This window comes from Borostomias antarcticus (genome assembly GCF_949987555.1).
Source record: "Borostomias antarcticus genome assembly, chromosome: 8".
NCBI lineage: Eukaryota > Metazoa > Chordata > Actinopteri > Stomiiformes > Stomiidae > Borostomias > Borostomias antarcticus.
In genome coordinates, this window is record NC_140241.1 from 14,686,450 (window position 1) to 14,710,812 (window position 24,363).

General features: G+C 43.3%; 1 protein-coding gene and 1 long non-coding RNA gene across 2 annotated transcripts in view; one reads left to right on the top strand and one right to left on the bottom strand.

The window, feature by feature from the left end:
- ube2e2 (ubiquitin-conjugating enzyme E2E 2) overlaps positions 1 to 24,363 on the top strand; it is a 118,888-nt gene that overhangs the window by 35,027 nt on the left and 59,498 nt on the right. The gene's annotated exons all lie outside the window — the stretch shown is intronic.
- Positions 10,096 to 10,593, bottom strand: LOC311311971. The gene is made up of 3 exons (XR_014630555.1): positions 10,485 to 10,593; positions 10,246 to 10,362; positions 10,096 to 10,147 (listed from the first exon to the last, which is right to left on the bottom strand). It is a non-coding gene; the product is annotated as an uncharacterized lncRNA (long non-coding RNA).

The following is a 24,363-nucleotide window of genomic DNA, read 5'->3' on the forward strand; positions in this document are numbered from 1 at the left end:
ATGTGCTCAAAGCAATCACTATAATTCAAATAGGCCTACTGTTGTGAATGACTTGTGAACGGCCTTCATATCCTTCATATTTACACTGCTATGTGAATCCCAATTTTGGTAGAACAACAATCACTAGTTGTAGAGAAGGCCCTCTCACCGCGGGGAAAATGACGGTGCCAACATGCAACCTAGCCTTCCGCAACAAGAAATCTCTAAGTGTGCACTGTTGTGCATGACATACTCAAGCAATGTGTAGGCTAATATATTATAAGGATAGCCTAATATGATTCACTGTAAACTGTTACACTGAAATAGGCTGTGTTTGTTGGTGTTTCATTGCCTCATTGTTTGACTCAGGAATCCACATTCATAGGGCGCCCATTATTATAAGCTATTTAGAAATCGCCATGCATATTTGATAAATGAAATAGGCTAAACTGATCCCGTGTTCGATGCCTCAGTCGGGAAGATAAGAGTGCTGGTAATTTTCTTAAGATGTTGGATGTTATGTGTCATGGGCTGTTCTGTTTTCATGACATCCAGCATTGTCGGTAATAAGTGCCCTCGCCTCTACATGTCATCACTGTATCGTCTCCTATACCCAGAAATGAAATCAAACAATCACGTGCGTGGTTCATATATTGTCAATGACAATCGCACCTGTTCCATATAATCATGTCCGTGGGTGGGTAAAAAAAGGCATGCAATTCCAATGTGTAATGACGCACAATGGCTGCTTTATATGTACAGTAGGACCCCACTCATCCGAACTTCAGAGATCCGAACCTCCCGGTCTACCGGACAGGCATAAAAAACGTTGTTTTTTTTTAGCCTGCTATCTGGTTACTGGTGGGATTTTCATTACAGTACTGTATCCTACTGTGAATAAAAAATGTAGTGTAGACCTACATGTTGCCTGTAGGCTGTAGCCTACTGTCACGTTTCATTTCTTTGTTACTTTAATGTCGAGCGCAAAACGCAAACGAGTCTGCTGCGCGAGAGCTGCATTCCTTGGTAGCCAGAAAGCACGTCAGCAACCTGAAGCATCGAGTCATTTTTCGTTCCCAGTTAATGGACTTCAGGAACACAGACGTGTTGTGGGCATGTAGATTAGCCTACTAGACCTACTGTATTTGTTAAATAATAGCCTACAGCCTAGGCCACGTTAGCCTACATCGGTTGTTTTAGAGACTTTCTTTTAGGCTACAATAGCCTAAGACACGACAACTTGTCTGTCATTTCATTTATTTATTTATTGATTATCATTTGCTCTAATTGTTCTAATGTTGGGTTGTTTTTAGGCTATACCATTTTGTTCTGCGAATACAGTAGCCTATCGATGCAGCGTACGCCTCATTTGAGAATAAAGTACTGTATTTGATCAAAGCACGCACTCAAGTGGAAATTCGGTTATTTTATTATAGGCTACTGTAGGTCTATTATAGGCTAGGCTATGAGTTTAGTTGGCTATTTGATTGCAATTTTGATGCATTTTCACAAGTAATTAAGGGTATTTATTGGTCTATTATAAGTCTATATGAAACAAGTATACCACTTATTGAATTTGGTGCATTTTAACATAAGTTTCAGTCATCCGGACATTTCAGAGATACGAACGACCTTCGGCCCCGTTGGGTTCGGATAAGTGGGGTCCTACTGTACTGCTTTTGGATGATGTGGATGAAGGAATTCATAGAGAGAGCGAGTCGCAGGGACCGGCAAGACCTACTTGCCAATGATGACGAGTTGCTCATGAGCCGCTTCCACGTTTGCCGTCATGTTAGATTTGGGCTGTATCGATTTCTGTGAATTGGAGGCGTTTCACTGGCCATTTATAGACATTTATGGGTGTTAAGAGGGTGGGACAAAACACACGCTCATGTGCGCCAAGTTTAGAGTTGATTGAGATTTATAATGGGGAACCGGCGTGGGACATGCGTGCGCACTTCGTTATAAATCGGAAAATCGTTGTGCGCACCTTTTGGAACTTGCGGATGTCCGCAACCTTTAGTACGCGAATCCTGAGCAAGGTTTTATAAATGAGGCCCCAGGGCTTTTCAAAGACATGATATGATTATAGATCCATGAAATAAGCCCTTTAGGCATAAGGGGGATTTTAAGGAGGGTATCGAAACTAGATTCAGGAGCACAAAGTGGAAATTGAGGAGATACTGTTTTTACGAAATGGCATATTTGAAAATATCGGAAGAGATGCGAGTGGGGCAAATTAAATTTTGCTGACAGGGTCTCAAAGCTAGCAAAAGTGCCATCTATGAAAAGGTCACTGAAGAATTTAAGCCCCCTCCTGTTCCACAGCCCAAAAGCAGCATCCACCTTTGCAGGGAGGAATACATGATTATTACAAATGAGCCCAACCAAGGAGGATTCTTGAATTTGAAATGGAGACAAAATTGCGTCCATATTTTAAGAGTGTTATCTACAATGGGGCTAGAGGAATGACGGGAGGGGATAAGGGGAGCATACAAACGCACAGAGGGCAGATGAACACGAGTCAGCCTCCATACCGCACCACATCTTATCTGGAGAATGCAGCCAAAAATGTATCTTTTGAATGTTCGCAGCCCAATAGTAAAACCTGAGGTTTGGAAGAGCCAGGCCCCCAGTCGATCGATGTCTCTGAAGGAGAGATTTATTTACGCGTGGGATGCGACCATTCCATATAAAGGATGAGATAAGATTGTCTATAGTACGGAAAAAAGTCTTGGGCAAAAAAAGGGGCAAACAAGAGAAGAGATATATAAAAAGAGGTAAAATATTCATTTTCACACATTGAACCCTGCCAGCTAGGATAAGGGAAGAACATTCAGCGTGCAACGATTTAATAGAACGTGTAATATTTACCCCTAGGTATTTAAGGGGAGACACCCCAGGTGAATAGGAAAAAAAAAAGCCTTAATACGTATCACCATCAAACTCCCCCAGTTTGTTAGGTACATTAAGGAGCATCTTTTTTGTATTACAAGTTTTCTGAAATCTTATGGATTAATATGCAAATTAGGCATTATATGCTAATTTGCATAATTTGGGGACATCAATTTTTTAAATTGGTTCAAGCCAGATTCAAAATTCTTGTTTCATTTTGTTCACATATCCCTATTCAAAACTTTGGCCAGGGGGATATTTGATATCTCTTTTCTTCACTTCAGAAATCAGAAAATACTGTCAACAGTCATAAAAAGACCAATTTTCGCCATGTTTTAGGGATAAACTGTTATACAAATCAGGCTATGAATTAAATTTAAAAAATCCCCCTTGGCCAAACCCTTCAGAATATGGATTGGAACAAAACTGGAAAGTTAGGTGTATGTAGGTGCTATTCAAGTGGTGGTTTTGATGTCCCTAAGATGAGAAATAACTCATTTTGAGAAAACGGCTTTGAAAAGTTGTATTGTAAAAAAACATACATTTGCATTGTAAACCAATATTTACAAACACAATATCCAATCACATCATTACACAACACCTGAAAACACATAGAAACTGAAAACTGAATAACACAGCATGTTGTGGATTCAAAATAGTCCAGGAGTAGACATTTTGTATAGAGAAGCAAGACCTGTTTAGTTGGAAGCCCACTCACCACGTCAAGGTACAGCCCACGAGTGGGGTGTTAGTAAGACGAGACTAGAGACGAGACAATGTTAGTAGGGAAGAGAACATTCCCTTTTAGAAAGCTTGTATTATTTTGTTAAACAGATCATGGACAAAGATAGACACATTTGACGAGGACATGCATGAGAAAACAGATTATCTAACTTTTTGTGTTTTTTTTAAGCGTTTTACATGGAGAAAACATGAATGAATGATTGAATGAACATGAGGAGTAAGCTGATTCATAAATACACAGGACAAGATGTGGTAAACAATGCAGGGTAAACACCAATAGAAGCTAAATATAGATTGCCAAACAAACAAGTGATATAACCATCGTCAAAAGCAACACCATAGGAGACATCAAGCTACGCCGTCATAGGTCTACAGAGTCACTCCTCAGATGGCACCACACTAGCTATCCACAAAACTGTTCTAGGCAGCTGGTTTGTAGAACCTACTCAGCTGCAGTTCACAAAACTGTTCTAAGCAGCTGGTCTGTAGAACCCACTCAGCTGCAGTCCACAAAACTGTCCTAAAACCACAATATGTTCCTGGTGCGCATGGGATTGTCATCAGTGAAGCAGACTACCCCATATTGCCGCCTTCATGTTGTCCACTGAACGTTGGTTATTGAGAATTATTGTAATAATTCTCAATAACTGTAATAATTTTGTAACATTTTGCATTTATTGGCAGTCAGCTTACCTACCTCTGGGTCCACATCTGCATATGCCTGCCTAATCTGCTCTCTGCGTCTGTGCAAGGACTCCAGACCTCTCTCTATTTCAGCAACTGAAATTAAAACAGTTTATTTGGTCAGTTTATGGATGCATGTAGAAATGCCACAGGTAGAGAGAGGGAGACTACTGTGCATATGTATAGGCTTCTGATATTGGCTATAGAGAGAGAGAGAGAGAGAGAGAGAGAGAGAGGGAACACGTTTCAATAGCCTACCTGTCACCCTCTTGTCATGTTTCTGATACGTTTTCAGATGAAGCCCTGGGATCCAACACTTTACTAATCTTTTGGAGAGCTGCATACCCCAACCCTAACTCGTTTGCTAAGAGGACCATCCTCACATTGACATCAAATGCAACATCATTCCTAGTTGTATCATGAAGCCGAGTCGATGTGTAGACACTTTTGCGATAACCATTTCTCACAAAGACTGCACTCTAAGAGCAAAGTACTACAGAACCCACTACCCTACTAACACAATCAGGTTGCAGCAATGTTGCAGAAACGTGCAATTTAGACTTTTGTATGGTCCACTCAACGTCAAGTTAAACGTGCATGCAACGCAAACGCGGTATCTGCACACAAGTTGCTGCAACGTGCAGGTCCAACGTGTCTGCAACGTGCCTGCAATGTGTACACAACGTTGTGATTTCCGCGATGATTTCGATGTATATTGCTGCAAAGTTGTATACACGTTTATATATTACTTTGTTACGTTGCTGCAACGTGGTCTACACTTCCGTTGGCTACATTTATAATTTGCATTACAAAACAAATCAGCTCCTTGCACAAGCTCCACTACTTCCTGAAACTCCACAGGCATATTTCTTTACCGTCCTATACTATTGGATAGCAATAGCGATGAATCCGGTGTGCAGCACACCTGATCAATCACTTCCATCCACTAGTATAGGACAGGAAAGAAATACGCCTGTAGAGTGTCAGGAAGTAGTGGAGCTTGTGCAAGGAGCCTATTAATGTCATAGTCAATGCAGCAAGCAAAATTATGGTACAAACGTTATGACACAACACCATTCAGTCAAGAACAATTTATTTTATTAAAAAAGTACACAATGTCTGGCCTGCAACATGATAAACAAGTTTAAAAACAAAAAGGATTTAAAAAAAAAAAATACAAAAAGTTATTTACAAAAAAAGTAATTTACAAAAAAAAAAAGGCAGGCTGTGCTCAGATGGGGGGGGGGGGGGGCTGTGCTCAGATGGGCTGCGGGTGGGCGTCAGATGGGCTTGGGGGCAGCTAGGAAGGGAAGTCTTCCTCATCAGAATGCTGGGGAGTGCTCAGATGGACTGTTCTTGGATGGGCTGTGCTCAGGCGGACTTCTGCAGATACCTAAAGACACAATGAAATGGCCGTAAATACACAACGCACATACATGCACAAAAAAGTGGTACACAATCTTTGGAACCATGCAGTGTCACTGGGTAGGAGAAACCAAAAAAAAAGACATCACTTACCCTTCTGCATTTAGCAGGGGCATGTTTCAATGTCTCCTGCAGCTGGGCGGCCACCTACGCCATCATAGCCTTTGGCATGGAGACCATCACTGCACCTTTAAGTTATCAAGAAAGGTAATGGTTTCAATTCACATCGGTCATGGAACAAAGACGATGTATTAAAAAATATTCAAAATATGAACCATTTCTTACGTGTTAGAACATTGAAGAGTGTCATACTCTTCAGTGGCTTCTTCCCCTTCTTCCCGTGCACACTGTAGGCGCTCCACACCGCATGTGTGGCTACAGCTGACAGCACCCGCCGGACTGTGTCCGCCAAGTCTCTGCCACCAATGGCACCTAGGTATTGTGTCTGCAAAACAAAGACAGTCATTTACTGTACCCTTACCTGCACTGCAAAAATAAGACAAAGTTCCGCCCTGCAGACACTCACCATCTTCCTCTGATGTTCCCGGTCCTTCTACCTGGCCTCACAGACCTGCAGCTCCTCGTCCGTTTGGGCAGGGTTCAGTACATCCAGCACTTCTCCCTGGGCTCCAGACTCCACAGGCCGCGTGCTCTGGGCCAGTTCCCTCACAGTCCGTGCAAGCTCACGGAGTTGCTCCCGCATCTCTGAGAACTGCTGATGTACAGACCTCTGGAAATCTAGATAAACACAGATGTGGCTATAAGTACATTGACATAAAACTAAATGAAACTCAAAATATATCCCTGCATTAGGGTGCATCAAATTGCAATGTTAAAATTAAATCTCAACATATCATTCTGCCTGGGGTGGCATTTTGTTATGACACACATACAAATGATTTGTGCAAAGTTTTGGGAAAATTACTTGAGATTTAGAGGTCCAACGCAGCATGTGAAAAATACCAAAATGGGCGTTTTTGGGTGTTTTCCTGAATAACATCGATGCAATCTCAAAAACGACAAGAAATAGATTTTTAGAACATTTATTTTGAATAGAACAACATAAAATCTAATACTCAAGTAAAGTACAACTCCTCAGTGTCTGTACTTAAGTACAGTATTCAAGTAAATCAAGTTACTGTCCTCGAACATGTCTCAATATAGTGTCCTACTCCTGGTCCAGCTTGCGCTTGCTGCGGCGAAGATTTGGATTTTGTGTGCGGTCATGCTCAACTGCCTGCAGCACATTTTGCAGGTGCTCCTCGCTCCTGGCTGCTGCCACGAAGTCTGACGTCAGTTTGACGCCACGCTCGGCACAGTCATTCACCACATTGATGGCACGTACATTCACTGCACCCGTTTGAAATGCTGCACTGGAAGTCCAATCCTCTACATCCAGTGAAAGAAAAGTTGGATCAATGTGCAGCAGGTGCATGCCGAACCAGCAGTCTGGGTTGGCGAGGTCAGCCAAGCTGGTGGTCGGCGAGAGGGTTGGAAACTTCGGCTTGCCAAAGCCAGTGCCAAAGCGGAGCTGTGGGGCTCGCATGGGTAGATCAGCCGGCTTGTGCTCCAAGATGGCATCTGCAAGTGCGCGCCGCTCACCAACTGGCACCTTGGTGCTGAAGAGTGCCAGGGGCAGCATCTCGCATGTCAGGTACCATAGGTGCCTCTCCAGAGCCTTAATTGCTGATGCAGCGATGCCCTCGTCAACAGCCTTGTATTCACACAGGTGGCAGTAGAGTGTGAGGTCATTCCATCCAGCATCTACGGCCGTGTCACAGGCCATCCACCATGTTGCGTAGATGTGCGTAATGAACTTGGCAAACGCCCGAATCTTCAACACCTGCTGTTGTGTTGTGATGGTCCCCTGAGGAAGCAACGCAATGTGCTGCTCCATCAAGGCCAGCTTGAGGGTGTAGAGCAGCTTGGCCATCCACCGTGCCTTGTGCAGTGCTCCCGGTCGTTGCAAGGTTACTGGAGTTTGATCTGCAATGTCTGCACTCAGATACACTAGACATAGCTGCACAAACACACTCCGCGTGTGAAAGCAGCCTGCTGCGTTGGTGTCATCTTCAATCGTGTAGCCAGTGACACAAGGCTTGGCCGGCTAAGAATGTCAGATGGAATGAATGCTGTGGTGCCTGTCTTCTTGCGTTCACGGATGGGTGTGTTCTCAGCCAGTGGAGCAACTGCTTCATCTGCATTGCCATCCTCATCACTTTCGCTTTCTAATACCACCATGCTGGTAGACATCGCCGTCATCTCCTGCTCCTTGGTGAGGTAGGCCTGCTGCGCTTCTTCACGCTCCTGTCGCCGCTTCACCTTAATAATGATAATAATAATAATAAACTTTATTTGTATAGCACCTTCCATGACATGCAATGCAGCTCAAAGTGCTTTACAGATCAAGCACAAAACATTAAAATAAGAAAATAGAAGCAGAAACATAAAATTACATAAAAATAAAAGCAAACCTTGGATTGCAGCTTGACATCGAATGCTCCAAATGTGGCCACTCTGTCGCCCTTCATGCTGGCTAGAAAAGCAAGGTCCTCTGCATCACGGATCAGCTCCTCTGCGTTTGGAGTCCACAGCGGGAACGTGGCATCCAGCTTGTGCTCCATTGCGTCCACCAGTCGAGCAGTAGCCTCACTGGAGCGCCTTTCCTTTGGTATGCGCCGCAGCTTGTTGTTGGCATCGAGGAGGGCTATCATCTTCTCACATGCTCGCTGATCACTCCCCATTGGGATGTTGGCCTTTCCATAAAATGGACGCACCTGCTCCAAAACAATCTTAGCCGCCTGGAACCGTGACATGGCTCCAGTCAAACCTGGTCGCTTTGCATGCAGTTGTGTGTCGCAGTTATACAGCAAGCACCGCAAGATCTGGTGACCACTTGGCAGCTTGGCGCCAGTGATAATGGCATCTGCATCGGTGATAGTGGCGCCCAGACCAAAAACCAGGGTGCGGCTCCTCTGGCAGGGGCCTAAGGCCATCTTGTGAGAGCTGGATCCTGTGGTGTGTGATGGTGGCGTTGAGGGAATTGACTCAGCAACTGAGCTACACAGGCAGAGCTTTTTATAGGCAAAGCCCCCCCCCCCCATTTTTATGCAGGTGCGTGAAAATAGAATAGTTCCCGCAAAACAGAGGGTAAAATGTGCGGGAATATTGGAACAAACAGGTCTCCGGGCTTGAAATGTAACAATATTGCAACAACACACACACTGTTGTTGAATAACACACACACACACAGAGGTGCGGGAATATAGGAGCAGACAGGTCTCCGTGCTTGAAATATAACAATGTTGCAACCTTGTGCGTGAATAACTCACATTCACACACACACACACACACACACACACACACACACACACACACACACACACACACACACACCAGCAGGCCATGTGCGAGCAGGGCAGAGTGAAGGGACACAGTTCCTGTTACCCCCTTATGCCATAAAATCAGACGTACCGTTGCACCTCTAAATCACCTCGTATCGCTTTAATATTTTGTATCTATTGTTTTTGCATGGATGGTAACACTTTTAGCACCCAGGCAAATCAATATTCCGGAAATGTGTATTTTGATGCACCCTACCCTGCATGCAACATGAAGTAGTCCCATACCAGCATCTGCAGAGCAGCATCGATTAGGTAGAGGGGTACATGGAGTCAATGGTGCTGGAGCCGTTTTATTGGGCGACGGCATCACAGACCTAACTGAAAAACAAAAGGGATAAAGGAAAGGGATTAGCAGGAAACTGTATGGTGTTGGCAGCATGCTTTGGCTTCTGGCATTTGAAGGAAAATAAATTAAGACATTAACAGGTAGACATCAAAACACCACAGCAGTACATGCCACTCTTACCTGGTCTGGCTGGGGTGCTATACATGAAGCCTGGGCTCGCATGGTTTTCGCTCACAGGGGATGAGCTCGGAACATCTGCAAGATGAGTAAATGGTATTCAATCTAAAAAAGCCAATCACAGAGCTAACTGAAAACCTAAAGGGATTAGCAGGAAACTTTATGGTGTTGGCTTTGGCTTCTGGCATTTGGAGGGAAACTAAATAAAGACAAGACAGGTAGACACCACAGCAGTACATGCCACTCTTACCTGGTCTGGCTGGGGTGCTGTATGATCTGGCTGGGGTGCTATACATGGGGCCTGGGCCCCGCTCGCCCACATGGGACAAGCTTGGAAAATCTGCAAGATGAGTAAAATGGTATTCAAAATAAATAAAAAATAGTCCAACTATCAGTGTGCAGTAGGCATAGACATTTCATTTCAACACAAACATGCATACCTGGATTGTACAGCACACGTGGATTGTACTGGACCGCTGGCAGAGACCTTTCAACTCCGGCACCTGGCACCTGGTCTTTGGCCTGCATAGTGGGGACCAATGGCTGCCCGGGGCTTGGAATATGTAGTGGAATATCAGTAAATTAGCTCAGATTACTCGATTTCAAAAGTACTACTCTTTTGGGACTGTTGAATGCACTTTAGTATATTACCTTCGTCACTGGAGTGATAGCGTGTGTTGCGCCGTCTCTTTCGAACGTCTTGGCACTTGTCCATTGACGACTGCTGCTCAAAGACTTTTGCCATGAGCCTGGCACCTTCGTAATGATCTGTGTGCATAAAGTACCATAATCAATACATTTCAGCCATCCTTTTTTCCTCAGAATAATGAGTCATGATCTTCCCCCCACCCCCATCAGTATTTTTTAATAGCTTAAAATGCAAACAGTACCAGTTGTGGACTTTGGGAAAACCCGGACTCTGTGGAGCGCCCAGCCAGGGTTAGGTTCCACACAGCTCTTTATCCGTTGGCTGACTCATTCATTGGCCAGGAACACATCTGCAACTGTGAGTGAAACCATTAGTAGCCGCTTCCCTGTACAATTGAAAAGTAGCACACCAAACACACAAACATGTTCTTACCCCATCCTTTTTGGAGAGCCAGGATACTGGGACAACCGACAGTGTCCTCCCCCAGAAACTCCACACTGCAATAGTCTGCCCAATAAACAAAAAAATATTAAGTTTATAAACACACAAGGACCCTATGGGAAAGTAGGCAGAGGGGAAGAAGCGACTAAAACAACAATTCAACAAGTCATTACAGCCGATAAGTAATTAGTGACACGCCACTATTCTATTCTTTTTTTTTGATTCTCTGCCGGCCCAGGACAGATGCGGTCAATGGCGGTCAATCATCAATCAATCGTGTGGGAAACATGAAGCTAGTTTAGGCATTAGCCACTGCAGTGCACAGAATAAATGTATAAGGCCTGTGAATCACGCGTTACTACTCGCAGTTTTAACAGGAACGCCTGTTTTTGACTCGAACTCCAACAATACACACCGATACTACTAATGTGGCAAACAAAGCTGCCTCCATCTTTGTTTCGAGCTATAACGCTATTGTCCATGGTAACCCGCTTACCTCGTGGGTGGCATTGTTCTCAGTCTCCCACTTTCCAGACAAATGGAAAATATATAAAGCATTATCTTGGCTTCGCCTTCACCTTTGCCTATGTAAAATTAGCCTAAGATTCGTGATGGCCTTAGAAAGCCTGACACGAGCGAGCTCCCAATGTGAGTCTCAAAGTCAGCAGTCGAACAAACACATATTCACATTTCCCTCAGTCCAGCGGCCATTTTAGATTGCGTGGTAGCGTGGTAGCGTGCTAGCTAGCATTAGCTAACGTTAGCTAGCTATCATTAGGCTTCCAATTCCTGAACTTAGTTTAGCGTGCAGGTTATGAGTTACTTCTGTTTACTTAAATTATTACCGGTAAGTAAACAAATAAATAGCTAAACAAACAGTCAAATCAATGTAATTTGATGAGGAAAAAAACCCCGAGGTAACTGGTATAACTTACCAGAGATGAAGTGCGCACCACACTGTGGTGTTGTTGGTCCCCAATCTGTTCTCTTTATGGCTTTAAACCACAGCTTTCGACGGTTCCTCTGAAAAGGGGGACATCTCGAGGGGATGCTGAAGAATCTGAGGCCATCATCTTGTCCTTTTCTGTTTGTACAGTTCACAGCACAGCAGCTTTGAGGCATAATTAGCTACACGAAACGAGTAGCTAGCGAGTTCGTTCCTCGTTCGCTCGTTCCTTTTTACCGAGAGGCTGCGTGCTCGCTCTGCTGTGACGTAGGCGGCGAACCCATCTATAGGGAGGGAAAGTGATCTCATCGCCCCCTAGTGGAAGCGTTCCATAATGCCGAGAGAATGAATGGGTTTTCTCGACACGTCTTTTGAAAAATTATATCTTGGTCGACACCGAAAAGTTAGACTTTTTTTTAATTAATGAAAAAGCATTCAATTTATAACAAACAGGGAAATATACAATCAATAACATTTCTAAGATGCGTTATTAACCTCAACATACAGTACAATATGAAGGATATAAGCGAAAATTTAATTTTTTTTAAAAAGACAGGAGCAGTTTGGCAAAGAATCCTGCCTACTTTAACTGTGAACCAGCAAGCAGTGACGTCACGGGATAGCCCGATAGCAATCCTAATGCTAGCCTAATAGGACTTTAATCCAACGTCACTGCAACGTTTATTTAATGACGTTGCAGGGACCCATATTGCAAATGTTTCTGCAACGTTGCAGAAAAGTCTAATTAGACTTAGGAGGGTAAAGTTATTTTCGACCTTAGATGGACGTTGTCACAATATCGCCTGATGGTAACGTTGCAACTTACCTAAGTACAACTTATGTGCAACGTTGCTGCAACCCACTGTGTTAGTAGGGTATTCTGAGGATTTTATGTTAATTTTAAGACCAGTCCCTGCACAATTAGGACAAATCAACCCAGTTATCAGCTCATTCAAACGCGCCGCATCTCTCTGCTGCTCACTGGACATGCTAACGCTAGCCTCATCTCCCTGCTGCTCACTGGACATGCTAGCACCGGCTAATGACAACTTGCGCGAATAGGCACTTTATATCTCATAAATGTAAACCTTTCCATTTAGTTTCTCTTGTTTTCTGTTCAACCTTGCGGGCAAACACTGTTGTCGTTGTTGCTTATTACGTTTAGAACGCTTTACAGACGGCATTGTTTGGATTAGATATAAGGAAGTGGAAACGTGTCACATGACGCGCTGAACCAATCACGTTCTCAGAAATCAACAACAGCCAATGAGATTTCACGGTTAGCATCAAACCCGCCTTTGTATTTCCACGATTGGTTGCTGATACAAATGAAACTATCAGGTTTGGTTGCGATAACATTGTGCTAGAGAGAGAGACCAATTCAGGACCCGGTCCAGACAAAAGAAACGCTGCGAGACGTTGCGAAAAGATGCTAACTTTTGGTGATTTTAGGAAGAATCTACAGACGCAAACAGACTAAATGAAGTAAAATAAACATCTAAATGCGTATTTTTGATGTTTTATTTCCACTAGTATGAAAGAAGACATGTTATGGAAGCAAACTAGCACAAAATCTCAAATTTGACCAGGGCGTTGAAAAACGATGTTTTCACCTACCGTGCCTCCCCTTAAAGCCAGTTCTGGATATGTGAAAAGGAAAATATTTTTGTTCAATTTGCAGTGCTGAGCTGTTTACTTTTTTTAAGTTCAATTTGTAACCAGAGAAAGTACCAAATCTGTCAATTTCTGGTACACAGGTTATGGGATCAGTGATGTATAATACCAGGTCATCTGTGTATAAAGATAAACGGTGCATGACCCCCCCACGCCCAATGCCACCGAATGGTGGAGAGGCTTTAAGTGCTATGGAGATAAGTTCAATAGCTATCGCGAATAAGAGTGGTGATAGTGGACATCCCTGATGAGTGCCTCGAGGGGAAAGTATTGAGATTGAACTCCATTCGTATTGACACAAGCCTGTGGTGAAGAGTAAAGAAGGCGGACAAATGAAGTAATTTTTTCTCCAAAACCAAATTTCTTAAGAACAGCAAATAAATAATTCCACTCTACTCTGTCAAAGGCCTTCTCCGCATCTCACTTCTGCAGCGTCTGAAGGGGATGTAGAATGAATAATATTAAGAAGGCGACGAACATTAGAAAAAGAATGGCGGCCTTTCATAAAACCTGTTTGGTCATCCGAGATAATATCCGAGTAGGATCCAACCAATCCAATAATTTGGCCAATATTTTCACATCTGCGTTTAAAATTGATATTGGGCGATAAGAGGCACAGCTCACAGGGTCCTTGCCAGGCTTCAGCAAAAGTGAGATTGATGCCTGAGATAACGGAGACAAGACTGAATCCTCAAACATGTCTAAAAGAAGAGGGGCCAATTTGTTTGAAATATAAAATTCACTAGGGTACCATTTTGCATATTTTGAATAGCGCTCACTACCTCCTTTAATAAAAAGGGTTTGTCTAACTATAAATTTTATTCAGTGTCAATTGCAGGGGCGTCTAAGTTATCAAGAAAATCATTCATGGCTGAGCTATCGCTAGGGGCTTCTGAAGTATACAAATTGGAATAATAAGCTGAAAAAGAACTATTAATGATGGCAGGGTTTGTAGTTAACTTTTGAGAGGGGTCCAACATTTGGGGGATCATACGTGATGCAGATTTACATTGTATTTGTTGAGCAAGAAGACAACTTGCTTTGTCCCCATATTCATACAGAGAGCCACGCGTGCTGAGCAAAAGGTGTTCTGCCTTAGCAGTGGATAATAAATTGAATTCTGTCTGCAGGCCCAGTCGTTGTTTATATCGCTCCGACGTGGGAGCTGTAGAATATTGTTGGTCCAGCTCCAGAATGGCTTCTGTCAATTCTTGTATCTGGCCCATCTTATGTTTAGCCACATGAGCGGAATAGGAAATCATTCGACCCCTGAGAACCACCTTCAGTGTTTCCCAGAGGATTGAAGGTGAGACAGTCTCTCTATTGGTTTCTAAAAAAAACTATAGATGTGGCCACATATTCACAAAAAGCATTGTCCGCCAGCAGGGTTGAATTTAGTCTCCACTGAGGGCGCTGAGTGGCGCTAGATGGAAGAAACAGTTCCAGTAAAAGAGGGGCATGATCCGAGATCACAATGGCTTTGTACTATACTGATTCAACAAAAGGGAGGAGTGCTTTATCAATAAAAAAAAAATATATATATTCTGGTATATGAGTGATGGACATCTCTTCCTTTTCCAAGGAAAATTCTTTGGCTCTTGGGTAAAGAAACCTCCATGGATCTACACAGCCAGTCTGACTCATATATGCCGAAAAGGCCTTGGACATTTTAGAAGGGGACATAGATTTTGTATTGGAGTGATCCAGAGCCGGGTGAATCACACAATTAAAGTACCCCCCCAGAATCAAGTGGTGAGAGTGTAGATTGGGGAGGGAAGCACAAAGTTGGGTCACAAAGTCTGCATCGTCCCAATTAGGGGCGTAGATGTTGACCAGAAGTACTGGGGTTTGAGACAGGGAACCCGTTACAATAATATACCGACCATGTGGGTCAGAGATTATATCAGCGGGGGAAAAAAATATTTTTTTATGAATTAATATTTCCACACCTCTGGATTTTGTATTAAAACTAGAATGTAATACCTGGCCTACCCATGAGCTATGCAGTCTAGTTTGGTCAGAGACACGCAAATGCGTTTCTTGTAAAAATGCTATATCAGTTTGCAGGCCCTTCAGGTGCGAAAAAAAACCTTGCTCGCTTTACTGGGCTGTTCAGCCCCTTTACGTTCCATGAAAATAGCCTTAGAGGCAAGGACCTAGTACTAAGAGGATCACCCATTAGAAACTGTTAGCAAAAATATGCAAAAATAGGATACTCATAGGCCTACTGTAGATGAAAAATGGAATGCTATGAAAAAGGCTGACTGGATGCTGTGCGTACTGTGCGCGAGGCAACAAAAACATGAGAACGACAAATCTCCCCAAAGAGACACATTAATGTGATCATTAGCAGTGTGACCATTTTATAGGCAATCGGTCTCAGTCACCACGTTAGCGACCTTAGACGCCGTAATTCTGTCACTATGGTCGGAGAGGCAGTTCTCAATGGTTGTCTGAGTACGGCCCTGGTTGTCTGCAGTAATACGAATTGCATCCAGTGAGGCCTGAATAGGCAACAGGGCTGTTGTGAGTTCAGCAGATAGGCTAGCTCTTAGCTTGTTGAGTTCAGCAACCAGTTAAGGAGGCCGAGACAGGCTCCGCGGTGGCAGCCATGCTAGCATCTGGACTTTCTGAGAGATCATCATTCCCTGAGATGCCACCTGCCTTTGGTTTCTCTGATTTTTTGGGCATAGTTCACTCACTTTTCGGCTAACAACCGTGTTAAAACATAAACTAGTGCTGCGAGCAGCAGTGAGCGGGCCCTCGCACCCCACGCGTGTCGGGGTGCTGCGCCGTTAAAGGCTGTGCTATTTCGGTGTGCAGTACTGAGAGAAACTTCCTGTCACCAGTAGGTGGCACTCTAGGCGTGACTCAATACCGAAGCATAGATGTGTTCAGGACGGTACCTTGATGAAGCGTGAGAAATGTTGAGTAAATCGGATTACGTATGTAGGAGTTATGAGGACTTCCTGTTTCACCAGTAGGTGGCGCTGTAAGTGTGACTCAATACCGACACATAGATGGGTTCAGAAGGCCACCTTCATGAAGCGTCAGCAATTTGGTGCAAATCGGATGATGTATGCAGGAGTTATGAGGACTTCCTGTTTCACCAATAGGTGGCGCTATAAGTATGACGCAATACTGACACATAGATGTGTTCAGGACAGAACCGTCATGAAGTGTGAGATATATCGGACGAATTGGATAATGTTTAGAGGAGTTATGAGGACTTCCTGTTTCACCAATAGGTGGCGCTATAAGTATGACACAAAACTGACACCTTGATGAAGCGTGAGAAATGTTGTGTAAATCGTACAAAGTATGTAGGAGTTATGAGGACTTCCTGTAAGCAGTAGGTGGCGCTATAATTATGACTTAATGCTGACGCACAGATGTGTTCAGGATGCGACCTTCATCAACCCTGAACAATTTGGAGTAAATCGGATAACGTATGTAGGAGTTATGAGGACTTCCTGTTTCACCAGTAGGTGGTGTTGTAGGTATGATGCAATACTGACTTACAGATGTGTTCAAGATGCGACCTTCATCAAGCATGAGCAATTTGGAGTAAATTGGATAATGTATGTAGGAGTAATGAGTACTTCCTGTTTTACCAGTAGGTGGCGCTGTAAGTGTCACTCAATACCGACGTATAGATGTGTTCAGAAGGTGACCTTCATGAAGCGTCAGCAATTTGGTGCAAATCGGATGATGTATGCAGGAGTTATGAGGACTTCCTGTTTCACCAATAGGTGGCGCTATAAGTATGACGCAATACTGACACATAGATGTGTTCAGGACAGAACCGTCATGAAGCGTGAGATATATCGGACAAATTGGATAATGTATGGAGGAGTTATGAGGACTTCGTGTTTTATGGCGAAATGTCAAACTTTGGCGGGGCGCCACGGCAAGGGTGTTTGGTGAAAACTCAATTTATTTGATAACTTTTGATCACAAAGGTCTTAAGATGAAGCTGACCCGATATGAAGTTGATCGGATGAAATCTGTAGGAGGAGTTCGTCGAAGTACGAGGCATGGAAATGGTCAAAACAAGGACAAAATGGCACATTAAGAGCAAAAGGGCGGACTTCCTGGCTGTAGGTATGACGCAATACTGACTTACAGAAGTGTTCAAGATGTGACCTTCATCAAGCATGAGCAATTTGGAGTAAATCGGATAACATATGTAGGAGTTATGAGTACTTCCTGTTTCACCTTTAGGTGGCGCTGTAAGTGTGACTCAATACCGACGCATAGATGTGTTCAGAAGGTGACCTTCACGAAGCGTCAGCAATTTGGTGCAAATCGGATGATGTATGCAGGAGTTATGAGGACTCCCTGTTTCACCAATAGGTGGCGCTATAAGTATGACACAATACGGACACATAGATCTGTTCAGGACCGAACCGTCATGAAGCGTGAGATATATCGGACAAATTGGATAATGTATGGAGGAGTTATGAGGACTTCCTATTTCACCAATAGGTGGCGCTATAAGTATGACGCAATACTGACACATAGATGTGTTCAGGACATAACCGTCATGAAGCGTGAGATATATCGGACAAATCCGATAATGTATGGAGGAGTTATGGGGACTTCCTGTTTCACCAATAGGTGGCGCTATAAGTATGATGCAATACTGACACATAGATGTGTTCAGGACAGAACTGTCATGAAGCGTGAGATATATCGGACAAATTGGATAATGTATGTAGTAGTTATGAGGACTTCCTGTTTCACCAATAGGTGGCGCTATAAGTATGATGCAATACTGACACATAGATGTGTTAAGGACAGAACCTTCATGAAGCGTGAGATATATCGGACAAATTGGATAATGTATGAAGGAGTTATGAGGACTTCCTGTTTCACCAATAGGTGGCGCAATAAGTATGATGCAATACTGACACATAGATGTGTTCAGGACATAACCGTCATGAAGCGTGAGATATATCGGACAAATTGGATAATGTATGGAGGAGTTATGAGGACTTCCTGTTTCACCAATAGGTGGCGCTATAAGTATGACGCAATACTGACACATAGATGTGTTTAGGACAGAACCGTCATGAAGCGTGAGATATATCGGACAAATCCGATAATGTATGGAGGAGTTATGGGGACTTCCTGTTTCACCAATAGGTGGCGCTATAAGTATGACGCAATACTGACACATAGATGTGTTCAGGACAGAACCCTCATGAAGCGTGAGATATATCGGACAAATCGGATAATGTATGGAGGAGTTATGAGGACTTCCTGTTTCACCAATAGGTGGCGCTATAAGTATGACGCAATACTGACACAGAGGCCCAATCCCAATGTCCCCCCTAAACCCTCAAGCCCTGAGCCCTCATAGACTTATTGACGTCACCTGGTGAAGTGATCGAGTGTGAGAGGCTGCAAGGGCTCGAATTGGTATAACAAGGAATGGGACAGCACTTGTGACATCACATTACGTTGACGTGAAAACATATTTCTTACTATTGTGGGCGTGGGGCTTTTTTTAAATCAATTTGTAAATTGTACATGTTTTTCTTGTAGGCCTTCGTGTAAATTAATTTTGGCTGAGTCAAATCCCCTTTACATTATCAGAACTCTGTGTTACCCTCAAAACATTTGTTCAACTTGAAATCATTTCATTTTGTGGTCATATGCGATCGCATCTGCGATCAAATATCAACCCAACCCAGTATTTGTTAGTAGGATCGCATCGATCCTACATTACTGCCTGTGATTCTTGTTTGTGATGAATCCAAAAGTATTAACTTAAGAATGATAATATATTATGTATACACATTCCTGCACCTCACAACTCTTTCCATATTCATGTTGGAAATCTCAATTCAAAGAACACTGCACCGAAATGGGTAATTAATGTCATACTGCTTTTAACTGGGCAATCATATGATTTAGAGCAACAGAAAAAGATGTAAATTATAACCATAGCCTACATATTTTTAAACAAATCACATTATACAAACCCATGGGGTTAATAACCCATAGGCCTACTTAAAAATAATGAAACCAAATTAATTATGAGGCTACTTGTGCAGATAAGCAAGTCCAGCTGAAAACATGAAAACATATTTTGTTCTGTAACGTGAACGTTACGGTTGGTTGATCTGTCCGTGCTTGTTTATTGGCTGTTCTTCAGGTAACCCCGTGTTTCACGTCACGACGCTATGAACTGTGGGTAATTCCCTTGGGCTAAGTCTGCAGAAATGCAGACTTACGGGAAGGGGCCATAAAGGGCTCAAAATGGCTGCCGGAGAGCCCTCGCGCACTTGCCGAGTTGACATTGGGACACCCCTAAGCCCTCGCGGACTTCGCGGGAGCGCGCCCTTAAGTCTGCGAGTCTGCAAGGGTGGACATTGGGACTGGGCCAGAGATGTGTTCAGGACAGAACCGTCATGAAGCGTGAGATATATCAGACAAATTGGATAATGTATGTAGTAGTTATGAGGACTTCCTGTTTCACCAATAGGTGGCGCTATAAGTATGATGCAATACTGACACATAGATGTGTTCAGGACAGAACCGTCATGAAGCGTGAGATATATCGGACGAATTGGATAATGTATGTAGGAGTTATGAGGACTTCCTGTTTCACCAATAGGTGGCGCTATAAGTATGACGCAATACTGACACATAGATGTGTTCAGGACAGAACCGTCATGAAGCGTGAGATATATCGGACAAATCCGATAATGTATGGAGGAGTTATGGGGACTTCCTGTTTCACCAATAGGTGGCGCTATAAGTATGACGCAATACTGACACATAGATGTGTTCAGGACAGAACCCTCATGAAGCGTGAGATATATCGGACAAATCGGATAATGTATGGAGGAGTTATGAGGACTTCCTGTTTCACCAATAGGTGGCGCTATAAGTATGACGCAATACTGACACATAGATGTGTTCAGGACAGAACCGTCATGAAGCGTGAGATATATCAGACAAATTGGATAATGTATGTAGTAGTTATGAGGACTTCCTGTTTCACCAATAGGTGGCGCTATAAGTATGATGCAATACTGACACATAGATGTGTTCAGGACAGAACCGTCATGAAGCGTGAGATATATCGGACGAATTGGATAATGTATGTAGGAGTTATGAGGACTTCCTGTTTCACCAATAGGTGGCGCTATAAGTATGACGCAATACTGACACATATATGTGTTCAGGACAGAACCGTCATGAAGCGTGAGATATATCGGACAAATCCGATAATGTATGGAGGAGTTATGAGGACTTCCTGTTTCACCAATAGGTGGCGCTATAAGTATGATGCAATACTGACACATAGATGTGTTCAGGACAGAACCTTCATGAAGCGTGAGATATATCGGACGAATTGGATAATGTATGTAGGAGTTATGAGGACTTCCTGTTTCACCAAAAGGTGGCGCAATAAGTATGATGCAATACTGACACAAAGATGTGTTGAGGACAGAATCGTCATGAAGCGTGAGATATATCGGACGAATTGGATAATGTATGTAGGAGTTATGAGGACTTCCTGTTTCACCAATAGGTGGCGCTATAAGTATGACGCAATACTGACACATAGATGTGTTCAGGACAGAACCGTCATGAAGCGTGAGATATATCGGACAAATCCGATAATGTATGGAGGAGTTATGGGGACTTCCTGTTTCACCAATAGGTGGCGCTATAAGTATGACGCAATACTGACACATAGATGTGTTCAGGACAAAACCCTCATGAAGCGTGAGATATATCGGACAAATCGGATAATGTATGGAGGAGTTATGAGGACTTCCTGTTTCACCAATAGGTGGCGCTATAAGTATGACGCAATACTGACACATAGATGTGTTCAGGACAGAACCGTCATGAAGCGTGAGATATATCAGACAAATTGGATAATGTATGTAGTAGTTATGAGGACTTCCTGTTTCACCAATAGGTGGCGCTATAAGTATGATGCAATACTGACACATAGATGTGTTCAGGACAGAACCGTCATGAAGCGTGAGATATATCGGACGAATTGGATAATGTATGTAGGAGTTATGAGGACTTCCTGTTTCACCAATAGGTGGCGCTATAAGTATGACGCAATACTGACACATATATGTGTTCAGGACAGAACCGTCATGAAGCGTGAGATATATCGGACAAATCCGATAATGTATGGAGGAGTTATGGGGACTTCCTGTTTCACCAATAGGTGGCGCTATAAGTATGACGCAATACTGACACATAGATGTGTTCAGGACAGAACCGTCATGAAGCGTGAGATCTATCGGACAAATTGGATAATGTATGTAGGAGTTATGAGGACTTCCTGTTTCACCAATAGGTGGCGCTATAAGTATGACACAATACTGACACATAGATGTGTTCAGGACAGAACCGTCATGAAGCGTGAGCTATATCGGACAAATTGGATAATGTATGTAGGAGTTATGAGGACTTACTGTTTCACCAATAGGTGGCGCTATAAGTATGACGCAATACTGACACAAAGATGTGTTCAGGACAGAACCGTCATGAAGCGTGAGCTATATCGGACAAATTGGATAATGTATGTAGGAGTTATGAGGACTTCCTGTTTCACCAATAGGTGGCGCTATAAGTATGATGCAATACTGACACATAGATGTGTTCAGGACAGAACTGTCATGAAGTGTGAGATATATGGGACAAATTGGATAATGTATGTAGTAGTTATGAGGACTTCCTGTTTCACCAATAGGTGGCGCTATAAGTATGATGCAATACTGACACAGATGTGTTCAGGACAGAACTGTCATGAAGTGTGAGATATATGGGACAAATTGGATAATGTATGTAGTAGTTATGAGGACTTCCTGTTTCACCAATAGGTGGCGCTATAAGTATGCAATACTGACACATAGATGTGTTCAGGACAGAACCTTCATTAAGCGTGAGATATATCGGACGAATTGGATAATGTATGTAGGAGTTATGAGGACTTCCTGTTTCACCAAAAGGTGGCGCAATAAGTATGATGCAATACTGACACAAAGATGTGTTGAGGACAGAATCGTCATGAAGCGTGAGATATATCGGACAAATTGGATAATGTATGGAGGAGTTATGAGGACTTCCTGTTTCACCAATAGGTGGCGCTATAAGTATGACGCAATACTGACACATAGATGTGTTCAGGACAGAACCGTCATGAAGCGTGAGATATATTGGACAAATTAGATAATGTATGGAGGAGTTATGAGGACTTCGTGTTTTATGGCGAAATGTCAAACTTTGGCGGGGCGCCACGGCAAGGGTGTTTGGTGAAAACTACATTTTTTTGATAACTTTTGATCACAAAGGTCTTAAGATGAAGCTGACCCGATATGAAGTTGATCAGATGAAATCTGTAGGAGGAGTTCGTCGAAGTACGAGGCATGGAAATGGTCAAAACAAGGACAAAATGGCACATTAAGAGCAAAATGGCGGACTTCCTGTTGCATGTTGGGTATAGCTCCAAGAGACATTTTAGTGTGGCTCGATGAAATACATATGCCCACCGAATTTCGTTCGCCTACATCAAACTGAAAGGTGGGGCTCGCCATTTTAAACTTTCCAGGGGGCGCTCTTGAGCCGTTTTGCCACGCCCATTTCCGTCACCAATGAAATATCCGATTTTCACCGGGACTGATGTATCTGCAAAGTTTCATCCGTTTTCATCGATGTTTAGGCCGCCAAAAAGGCATTTGTTTGGGGAGAAGAAGGAGGAGAAGAAGGAGAACTAGGGCTGCGAGCAGCAGTGAGCGGGCCCTCGCACCCCACGCGTGTCGGGGTGCTGCGCCGTTAAAGGCTGTGCTATTTCGGTGTGCAGTACTGAGAGAAACTTCCTGTCACCAGTAGGTGGCGCTCTAGGCGTGACTCAATACCGAAGCATAGATGTGTTCAGGACGGTACCTTGATGAAGCGTGAGAAATGTTGAGTAAATCGGATAACGTATGTAGGAGTTATGAGGACTTCCTGTTTCACCAGTAGGTGGCGCTGTAAGTGTGACTCAATACCGACGCATAGATGTGTTCAGAAGGTGACCTTCACGAAGCGTCAGCAATTTGGTGCAAATCGGATGATGTATGCAGGAGTTATGAGGACTTCCTGTTTCACCAATAGGTGGCGCTATAAGTATGATGCAATACTGACACATAGATGTGTTCAGGACAAAACCGTCATGAAGCGTGAGATATATCGGACAAATTGGATAATGTATGGAGGAGTTATGAGGACTTCCTGTTTCACCAATAGGTGGCGCTATAAGTATGACGCAATACTGACACATAGATGTGTTCAGGACAGAACCGTCATGAAGCGTGAGATATATCGGACGAATCGGATAATGTATGGAGGAGTTATGAGGACTTCCTGTTTCACCAATAGGTGGCGCTATAAGTATGATGCAATACTGACACATAGATGTGTTCAGGACAGAACCGTCATGAAGCGTGAGATATATCGGACGAATCGGATAATGTATGGAGGAGTTATGAGGACTTCCTGTTTCACCAATAGGTGGCGCTATAAGTATGACGCAATACTGACACATAGATGTGTTCAGGACAGAACCGTCATGAAGCGTGAGATATATCGGACTATTTGGATAATGTATGGAGGAGTTATGAGGACTTCCTGTTTCACCAATAGGTGGCACTATAAGTATGACGCAATACTGACACATAGATGTGTTCAGGACAGAACCGTCATGAAGCGTGAGATATATCGGACAAATTGGATAATGTATGTAGGAGTTATGAGGACTTCCTGTTTCACCAATAGGTGGCGCTATAAGTTTGACGCAATACTGACACATAGATGTGTTCAGGACAGAACCGTCATGAAGCGTGAGATATATCGGACAAATCGGATAATGTATGGAGGAGTTATGGGGACTTCCTGTTTCACCAATAGGTGGCGCTATAAGTATGACGCAATTTTGACACATAGATGTGTTCAGGACAGAACCGTCATGAAGCGTGAGATATATCGGACAAATTGGATAATGTATGGAGGAGTTATGAGGACTTCCTGTTTCACC